The 11,048-nt window shown below is 41.6% G+C and overlaps 1 protein-coding gene across 3 annotated transcripts in view; it reads right to left on the reverse strand.

Moving 5' to 3' along the window:
* Positions 1-11,048, reverse strand: part of CUL1 (cullin 1) — a 99,812-nt gene that overhangs the window by 69,952 nt on the left and 18,812 nt on the right. The gene's annotated exons all lie outside the window — the stretch shown is intronic.

Here is an 11,048-nt window from a genome sequence, read left to right on the forward strand (position 1 = left end):
CACTGAAACCTACTCTCTAATATTTATTTATATTCTGGGCTATGGAACTTGGTATTTTATGAATCCACATCATTCTGGATCCTAAAATGTTTTATGTCTTACATTCAAATAGGTATGTTCAAATGTGGAATATATAAATATCTAAAACAAGGACTTGCTCAAGTTTTAAGAAACTTAACAACTCAGCAACCACTCTGCAAACGTTTCCTGTGTGTAGTGTCCATGTGCTTTCCTTTCATCATCTACTTTGGGAAGGTCAACAGCACACTTAATAAGCGTGTTTGGACTGGTGGCGCCATCTGATAGGATCGGCTGTTTGGACCCACCCTACTTTCCCCCATCACTGATTTAACTTTCCCCTGAGGAGAAATTATCACTCAAATTCCCTAAACCTGCCGTTCAGTTAATTCTATCTTGGATGAGCTTTCTCATACCCCTCTAGATGCTCTTTCACTCCTTTTCCTTTTCCTTCTCTTCTAATTTCTATCAGCAACTGAAAAAATATTCTACTCTGCCCCTCAAATGCCTTTCCCCATCAGTGTTGTCCAGGTCAGTGAATGGCACCACCCCATGTATCCCCAAGTCAGAAACCTGGGAATGGGCCTGATGCCACGGCCCTCATCTTTCATATTCAAGGGCTACGGACTTTCACTTCTAAGGTGACTTCAAATTCATTCCCTCTCCTCCCTTTCCTCCTCTAGTAAACATCATCGTCATCATCTCTTACCTGGGCCACTATTTTAGTTGTTTAAACTAGATTCCAGTACCTTGCATCTGCTCGTATCAGTCTTGACATAGCAGTTAGCTGCATAAAATTGCTGTCATCCTAAGATGGTTTCATCGTGATTCTGAATAGGCTGTCACCCTAAGAGCAACAGGGGGCCAAGGTAGAGTTTGAAGAAGGGAAATCCTTAATATGGCACTAACAGATCCTTTTCTCTCTCTTCATTTGCCTCTTAACAAAACCTCAACTCTTCCCCCTTCCTCCCCTCGGGTTCAGCCGCATGAATGTCCCCTTCCCTGGCCATGCCAGTCTCCTTTCCCAGCCAGAGGATCTCTGCATCTGCTGCTGCTTCTGCCTGCAGAGTAACCCCCTTCTTCAAGTTGCCTTCCAGTCATACTTTCAAAGGAAACTTACTAGGAAGTCCCAGAAGCTGTTCAGGTTTGCCTTTAAGTGGGATTTTCCCTTCTTAACACTTACTCGAGGCTATAATCCCGCGCTAGTTTCTGTATTGTAACTCCCTCACTTCACTGGAATGCAAGCACCACTGGCTCGTGAGAATCTCATACAGAGCCTGGCATGCAGTTCAACAAATATTTCACATAAGTAAATGAAGGAATACATTAAGAAACTGAAAAGCTGTATGTTTTTCAAAGATTTAGAAATAAAATGCCAGTATCATCAAGCATCTGAACTTGCTTGAAATCCCTTTGAGAATCTCTACAAAATTCTATCTTCTGTGTTCTAAACTTTTTCCTTCAAATATTGGATTTTAGGCTAAACTTTATGTCTTCCTGTTTCATTTAGTCATGTTTTATATTATTTTGGTCATTGCAAATGTATACATACTCCAAAACAGTGTTTAAACAAGCTTGTGAAAATTACAGAATTTTAGTGACTACTTAGTTTTAACAAATATTTAGTAGGAAACTACCATATGCCAGGCACCATCTTAGGTATTACTGACTGTTAATAGTAAACCAAAACAGACATGGTCTGCTTTCATAATGCTACAGCTATAGAATAAAGGGTGCTTATTTATTTTTAAATATGGCAACACTCTGTCACCCAGGCTGGAGCGCAGTGGCAGGATCACAGCTCACTGCAGCCTCGACCCCTTGGGCTCAGGTGATCCTCCCACCTGAGCCTCCCGAGTAAGTGGCACTACATGTTGGGACAGCCATGCCTGGCTAATTTTTAATTTTTTTTTTTTTGGGGGGGTAGAGATGGGGTTTCGCCATGTTGCCCAGGCTGGTCTTGAACTCGTGAGCTCAAGCAATCGTCTTGCCTCAGCCTCCTAAAGTGTTCGGATTACAGGCATGAGTCACAGGGCACCTGGCCAAGTGTGCGTCTAAGACGCTGACACATAACTTTTGGTATGTAACCTACTTGTAAAATCAGAAACTTTACGTGCTATGCATTTGTGTACCAAAAGCATTTGTTCTTAAGAGCCAAATATAGTCCCTGGCAATCAGAGGTTAACCTTAAAGATAGTTCTGACCCTTCCTTTTCAGATGAAGAAACTAATTCAAAGAAGCAATCAAACTTGGCAAGATTCTAAACGCTACAAAGTAGCAGTACCACAAACTAGTACACTCTAGTCTGAATTTTAGGTTCTTCCATTTTTAAGGTGTCAAAACAGTGAACCCACTGTAAGAGTCATAGGAAAAAACAGCCATCAATTGCCTATTCGTTAAATGAGGAAACCTCAACATCTCCAATTAAAAGAGCTGATAGTTTTAAAGAGTTAACAAGTCAGTCTTAATGGTATCAGTATTAAATCTATTCAAATATTTTGAAATTTAAGAAACTCCCAATTTTTTTTCTAAAGCTTGACTTTTGAAAAACTAAGATAAACACTGCAACTATGAGGACAATATAAAAGACAAAGTCGAGACACCAGTTATTCTCCAGCAAAGTTAAAATATACCAAATAAAATGTTCAATGTGGATTTTTCTCCTTAATACCTCCATTCTCCTGTCTCAGCATAAGCACATCAAATATGTTTGTTACATATTCCCTATTCTTTGTATCACATTTGATTCCAATTACGAATCTCTCTTTATTAAAACTCATTGATGGCCAGGCACGGTGGCTCACTGTAATCCCAGCACTTTGGGAGGTCGAGATGGGTGGATCATGAGGTCCAGAGATTGAGACCATCCTAGCCAAAATGGTGAAACCCTGCAAAAATTAGCTGGGTGTGGTAGCATGCACCTGTAATCCCAGCTACTTGGAAGGCTAAGGCAGGAGAATCGCTTGAACCCGGGAGGTGCAGGTTGCAGTGAGCAGATATCGGGCCACTGAACTCTAGACTGGCAACAGAGTGAGACTCTGTCTAAAAACAGAACAAAACAAAACAAAACAAAACAAAACAAAACAACCACTCACTGATAATGTATGACATCAAATACAACTTTTCCTGTCACACTGTCAAGTTTACTTGCTGTACACTTTTTGTGTCCAGGCCTACACACGGTAACTTTATGTCACATCACACCTGTTTACATTCCAAATATGCTGAAAAACTAGCAAAATCTTCTATTCCTGCTGTTATGTGATTTATTCTTCTCTATCCATTCTCTTTTTCTAGTTGGTCCCACTGAGTATCTAAAATTCATGCATAGCTGATCTGAGGTTTTCAAAAATTCATACTTAAGTGGGCAGGCTTAAAGAGGATGACCTAATCTTACCTTTCCAATATCCCCTAGAGAGCCTCACCTATGTACTTAAAACATTAATAACTAACACAGCAAAGATACCTAAAACAAAGTCTAAAGGGAAATGTTAGAAGTAAGCACATCACGAAACGGTCTTAAAGGACCGACAGGTCAGACACATGCTGGGCAGCAACAGAGACTGTGAGCAGGTCCCAGGCGGGGCTCTCTGGAGCACATGCTGAGACCCGGCTTGGTTGGAAGGTGCTTCTCAGAGATGGGCATCCACGAGATGACGAAGAGGAAGCAGACAGGGCACTGAAAAGTTGAAGTGTGATGTAGGCCCTATAAAGCCAGCACCAACCTGGCAGGGAACTTTTTAACAAGTATTGCCAGAGGGTCTCACACGGGCTGCAGGCCAAGCCTTTAACTCCCACTGGGCTGAGAAGGGCACAGCCCGGACCAGGCGGCTCTGCAGCTGAGGCTCAATGGCACTAACGCTGGGAGTCAAGTCTTTCCTTGAAGGGGCATCTGGGTGGGCCACCTCTGTATCTACCAGCCAGCTCCAATGGATACAAGAGGCTCAGGTAGTGGTTTTCCAGTTTAGAGGTGTGTGTGTGTGTGTGTGTGTGTGTGTGTGAGTGTGAGTGCCCATGCTTGATCTGCTGAAGCATCACTCAAGTGTCTGTGAATGGAACTGACTGTAAAACTGCTTGGAACAATAAAATAGAATACAGGTGCCCACAAAACACTTGCTTCTCTGTTAATGTTGAATTTTAATTTACAAACGCAATTAAAATGGTGGTGAGGATATATCCACTATCTCATAATCAGGCCATCAAAAAATGTCAATTTTAAGCAGATTTTATAAAAGTCAGAGAGGTTCCAATGGTTTTTAGGTAAGGGGTAAAAGCATTTCCTCATAAATTACATCTGATAGCTAGAAAACTTAGGAGGTCCCCAAACCTAAAGATATTAAAAACAAACAAAAAATATACATATACTTAGGAAATCAGGTAGTTTTCAAAAGTACTCTGGTATAGGAGATCCTTGGCATTGCAGGAGTTACTAATCGGGGTTATGAATACCCATGAGTTTCAGGCGTGTAACCTGCTGATGTGCCACCTCCTGGCTTGGACACACAGCTGGCTGGTGAGTGAAGCAGGCCAACAGCAAGGGCAGCCACAGGGCCCCTCACAACTTCAGCGTTCTCTAGGTGGCCAGCCCAAACCATGCTCACAAACTCTCGCTAATCCCCAGAGAGGGATTATCGTTTTCTTGACAGGAAACCAAGGCACGAGATGCAATTAGTCAAGGACAAGAAGCAATGGCAGAGCCAGCCGTGCCTCCACTCACACTAGCTGGTGGCTCACGGGGCCCGCATGAGCTTTTACCGCAGACACACATGCGCGCACAGACACACACGTGCCACAGTTATACTTCACTTTCATCTAACCCTTGGAAGATAATGGAACACAACAGTCAAAATAAACAGGTCTAACAGAAGAAGGGCAGTCATATATTTAAGAACTTGTCTCACAGAAAAGACAAGGAAGATGTCCAAAGGAAGATGAAAGCCAACAGAATCAATATTAAACAAGCTCCCTAACAATTCCAACTGTGAACTAATCAAACAGCCTGTTTCTCAAGATTAATGGTGCATAAGATTCCTTCATTGAGTAGAAGTGTGAACTAACTAAATGACCTGCAAAAATCCTGAAAAATATATCTTCTTTGATATTAGTAATTCAGTTTCATCCATGCATACTGAAAGAGCTTTTGAAAAAGAGCACTTACAACAGTCTTCTACTAAACGCTAATTGGGACATCGACTGAACTGAACATCAAGGGAGTTTGGGAAGTACTAGCTTTAGTGAAGTTAAATACTTTGTTTGCCACAAACCTTCAGAGGTCTTGATAAGTGAACATGCCTTATAAATTTGCAACAGAAAAGCAGTATAAAGCATCTTCTCTCAAACTTACTTGGCCATGAAATATTTTTTCCTGAACATATCTCGAGACCAGTAGTGCTTCAAGAAAATCCCAGTATTTCAAGGAACATGACTTTAAAACAAACAAAAAAAAAATCTGTGCTGACCCCTACTGACTTCCGGCTCTTTGGGGATCAATCATACACTGGTTTGACAACTTTTTTTACTTAAGAACGATATTACCTCATTTCACTTAATGAAATGTACCTCATTTTCTTTTGTGAGTCATATAATATTCCATTATTCATCAATAATAGTACCTTACAAAAAGCTTTCAAGTATTTACTTAACAATTATAATACTGCAACAAGCAGCGTTGTAAGTATTTACTTTTTACTTACTCGAGTGAGTGATTAATACCTATGTGTACCCATCTGATAAATATATTGACAACGATAACATCTACTGAGACAGGAAACATTAGAGAGGAACAGGTCTACGGGAGGGCAGCTGCCCTTGATGTGTGAACCTGAGGTCCTTGTGAATCATCCCAGGTAGCTGGACACACAGGCCACAAAACAGAAGAGAAGGAAGCCCTACAGAAAGCCGATCTCTGGTGTCTACCACCTGATTCTGGGAACCACAGTTCCTCAGGAAAATGTGGCAGAGAGACGGCCCAAGCTGAGTCCTGAGTAACATTTAAAAACTGACTAGATGATGGAAAACCCAGAGTTTGTAGCTGCAAAGTTATAGCCAAAAACAATGAGGAAGAACCCAAGCCTGGAAGCCAAGAGAAGAAAAGGCAGTGATTGCATAAAACGGTATGACCTTGTAAATTCTTTCATCTCTCTTAACCCACCTCATGGGTTTGTGGTGAGGACTGAATAAGGCAACACTGTTTCAAAAATGCTAACCATTACTTGAGCAGAAATCTAACTGGAATGGGTGGGGAGGACAGAAAAGACAGACCACCTTAAGCATGTGGGCTGTGAGGAGTAAGAAAGCTGGAAGGGGCATGATGCTAACAGGCTCACGTGCCTCACCCTCTTCCTGCCTCTGGCTAGGAAGTAGGGGGCTCTCAGTCAAGGCGGACTGTGGGAGCACCACAGTCCAGGTGGGAAGGCTCAGCAGGGCCCCACCCGCGAATGACTGCAACAAAACAGAGCTCAAGGAAACAAGAGGCTGAAGCCTGGGGTGGCCTGCAACCATCTTTGGTAATAGGTGTCTGCAGTGGACAGAAAGGTTCTGGGCTGTGCCAGAGTGTCCAATGAATTTCTGAACTCTGGTGGTTAGCAGATGACCACTGCAGGGAGAGAAATGGCTAGTGCTGCAGAGGAACTCCAAAGAGTCTCTGGGTCTATGGCTGTCAACCCCCATGAGGAGGCAGTGGACCCCTGCCTACAGTCTGGAGGCCTGCAGGATGTCAGAGGACAGGAACAGCCACACCTAGAGAGGGCTTTAAGGAGTCTTAGTCTTTATGGAATAGCAATGGGGTTGAAGCAGTGTGAGAAGTGGCTATGGAGGAGTTTCCCACTCATGGATGAGGACTCTAGAGAGGTCCAGGAAGAACTGAGGTGGGTAAAGAAGTGAGGGGAGTGGAGTGGGGAGCCCCAGTCAGAGGATGAAGCAGGCAGCTGAGGGTGTTTGTTAGTGCAGAAGACAGAGAGATGACCTGACGGCCCACATCAGTCAGTGACCATAGGGAGATCCACTGGGGATTCAAACCTCCAGCTTCAGGAGCAGGGAGCTTCCGCTTTATAATTTTCAGCCACAGGCCCCAGGATTGGACAGGGCCAAGCATTTCTTCATCACCTATCTAACCAATTACGTCTTATGTATTCTCCTAATCTATTATTACTTTGACAATTCCTAAATATACAATAGAGCAGAATAAACTTCTTAAAATTAAAACTTTCAGAATTTTAAGCTTTACTTGCAGTGTGGCACATAAGGTGTGAAACTGACAGTAAAACAATTTAGACCTACAGAAACTCTTGTATATGAACACCAGAAAATATGCAAGCACATGCATTTGCTGCTCTGTTTATAAGAGCAAAACAAAGAAACCTGGAAACAACCCACATGTCCACCAACAGGAGAATTCCCAACTAAGCAGTGGGACAGTCAACAGACCTCACAAAATAAGCCAACTTCAGCTACATGCTTCAACATGAGTGAAATTCAGGAGTCTTGAGTGAAAAAAAGGTAATGAGGGAATATAAACAGTATATCATTTTTATATCTAAGATTAATTTTAAAAGAGTACTTCTATGAAAAGAGAGATTAGCTCTCCCCGACATGAAAGGAAGGCACCATCATGAACCACACACATTTATCTGCTTAAAACACGGGCTACTGTGGTTTCATTGCACTTATGTAAAAAAAAAAAAAAAATACTAGCTAGAGATACATACTTTTGTGATTAAAATGATATGATGGCTGGGATTTACTTTAAAATTTTGCAGAGAAAAAATGCTGAGAGACAGATACATTGCAGTTTCTACTTTCCATAATAAAAAGCTAACAAAAAACTCAGCAAACCCATATAACATAAGTAAAAACAGAAGCAAAAGCATTTGGGGGAGGGTCAGACAATTAAAATGTTGTGGGGTAATGATGGGTTTGGGAAGAAGCACTCAGGGAGCTTCCATAGTACTGGAAATATTCTATGTCTTAGAGGGGAAATGGGTTTGCTAGTGTTCACTGCCGTAGGAAGCTTGCTTCTTAACATGGAACATGCTATGTTCTCTTGTGATCTATTTGCTACATACATAAGAAAACAATCGAGCAGGTTAAAGGATACTCTATGCCACTCAGAACTGAGACTAGAAAGCTCGAGCTCAGAAATTCTTGAATTCCGTAAGAAATTATTAAATCCTCTTTAAGTTTTAAATGAAGGAATGCCTGAAACAGAAAGAGGCTAATAATACAGCCAACCTGAGTTTTAAGTATGGCCAAGATTAGGTAAAACTGTGTAGGCAAGAAAACTGAAGCTTCAGGCTATATACACACTTCACAAAAAGCTCTGTTGAGGATTTTAATAATACATTTCTACAGTTTCAAGTTAATTTCAGGAATAAGAAAATCAGCAACAAGCCACTTGATCTGTTGTGGCCCCTTCTACTTTGCCCAACCCTCGACAACGGCTCCAAAGGGCTCCTCACTCCAGCTCTTCCTCCTCCTTTCACTGGATCTTCCAAAGGCCACAGACTCAGGTTCAAAACCGAACTCCTCTCTCCCTGCCTTTCTTCCCAACTTAGTTAATAGAAGCCTTGGCTGCTCAACTTGGAATCCTAGGAGTTACGAAAGCACCACCTTCTCTTCTAATTGCCCAAACATCAAATCCTATCTATTTTCCTCGTTTCCTCCCCATTCCCTCTACCAAGACTTTCAACTGAGGGTCACGCTTAGTCTTCCGACTGGTGTCTCTCCCTTCCGTATTTCCCATTGGCTTTGATTCCTCTCTATTCTTGTCCCTGATGAAAACTCAGTTCTATGATTTCCATCTCCTTATCCTACTTCTCTTTACACTCCCAACTGCTGGAGTCTAGGCATTATTACCTCTCATCTGGCTCACTAACTAAAGGGTCTTCACTGGTCTCACCCCCTCCACTCTATCCTCCATATTGTTGCCCCACAATTTCTAAAACACAGACACTCACTCTGTAACCGAATGAACTCCAGGGACCTTCTATCCGCTATGTTTCAATTACCCACACCCATGGCACCTCCAGAATGTCCATTGAGTAGAACTGTCCCATGTCAGCTTATTAACTACATAAAGAAAGGAACAGTATTTACTGTGGGCTGCTAAGGTAGACTCTGTGCAACAGCTTTAGTTGATTTACTCCTCACAGTAAGTACATTCTCTGCATGTACGAGCTACATTTCACAAATTGAGGAAGCTCAGGCTCAGAGGTGTTACCCATGCTGTTTCCTTAGGACCGCAGGAGCGTCTCATTCCACCTCCTTAAGAAGTGTGCTACCAAGAGTCTCTCCTGCATTTGACGTTACAACCTGGCTTCAAAAGGAAGCATGAAAAAGACAAGTGAAAGCCTTATGATATGAATATGTAATGACAAGTCCAAATTGCTGCCAACGAATAGGTTGGAAAAGAACTAGCAAATTCATGAGCTTGACTTTTATTTATATTTACATTCCCAAAACTATTGAAAATTCTACTTTGTTTGGATTTTCACTCATTAGTATTTGAATGTTATTCTACGTTTTTTAATCAAGAAGAAATTTGAACAAGGACAGGGACTAAAATATAGACCAAGAACTTGTGCATTCAGTATCTGCATATCTACCAAGAAGGACATTTACTACATTAGATAAGACTACATGAGTTCATTACTGAAAGTCGAGGCTTGAAAAATTTGCACTTAACTTATAAGATGTATACTATCCCTTTCGATATAAAACTATGGAAACTCCCAAACAATTAAAATTGACAAGTAGCATAAACAAATTTCAATAAACACCCTAGTAGATGGCTTCTAGAGGCACTAAGTTTTATCTCTACTTATTTAAAGCCATTCTAAACCTTTAAGTCCGCTGGCTATAAAGACAGAGAAATAAACACATACCCAAATAAGAAATGGGTTCTGCTTCTTTTGCTAATTCCAAGTCAAATCCTCAGACATGAATTGATCACATATGCTTCCATTGCCTTGTTCGTGTGGTTACTCAAAGCTAATAATTAAACATCTGGGGCATTAAAAGACCACGTTCAGTTAACATAAATCTGTCACATGCTCTATTAATTCTACCAGATATCAACCCCCCAAAAACAATGAGACATCCATCCACCCAAAGACCTGTACATGAATATTCACAGCACTTTATAATAACCCCAAAGTGGAACAACCCAAATGCCCACCAACAGGGGACAGGATAAGCAAAATGTGAGGCAGTCACACAATAATACCAAGTAGTCATACTATTTGGCAATAAAAAAAAAAAAAAAAATCAAGTACTAATGCAGCGTAGATGAACCTCAAAAATATTAACAAAAAGTGAATGCCAGATGCAAAAGACCACATATCATATGACTCCATTTATTACATGAAATGTCCAGAATAGGCAAATCTATCGCGACAAAGTAGGTTAGTAGTTGCCTGGGGTTGGGGAGAGGGTGGGAATGGGGAGGGACTGCAAATAGACACAAGGGATCTTCTCAGTGTGATGGAAATGTTCTAAAATTGCATTGTAATGATGGCTGCACAACTCTAACTTTACAAAAAATCACTGAATTATACATTTTAAATGAGTTAATTTATAGTACATGAACTAAACCTCAATAAAGCTGTTAAGGGAAAAAAAAAAAAAGAACAGACTTAAAGCATGCTAGCTGTAAATCTGTGGGTCAGATTCAGTTGATTCACAGAAAGGAATGCATCTCTGCAAGACGACCAGGTTCTGTGTACATATGGGTCTTGGCATCAGCGCTAAAAGCAACAGTACTGAGTATGCTACCAGAAAATCAGCTTAAAGAAATGCTTTGTAGGCCGGGCGCGGTGGCTCAAGCCTGTAATCCCAGCACTTTGGGAGGCCGAGGCGGGTGGATCACGAGGTCAAGAGATCGAGACCATCCTGGTCAACATGGTGAAACCCCGTCTCTACTAAAAATACAAAAAATTAGCTGGGCATGGTGGTGCGTGCCTGTAATCCCAGCTACTCAGGAGGCTGAGGCAGGAGAATTGCCTGAACCCGGGAGGCGGAGGTTGCGGTGAGCC

This window comes from Sapajus apella, unplaced genomic scaffold (assembly GCF_009761245.1).
Source record: "Sapajus apella isolate SASKATOON/1434 unplaced genomic scaffold, GSC_monkey_1.0 scaffold56, whole genome shotgun sequence".
Lineage (NCBI taxonomy): Eukaryota > Metazoa > Chordata > Mammalia > Primates > Cebidae > Sapajus > Sapajus apella.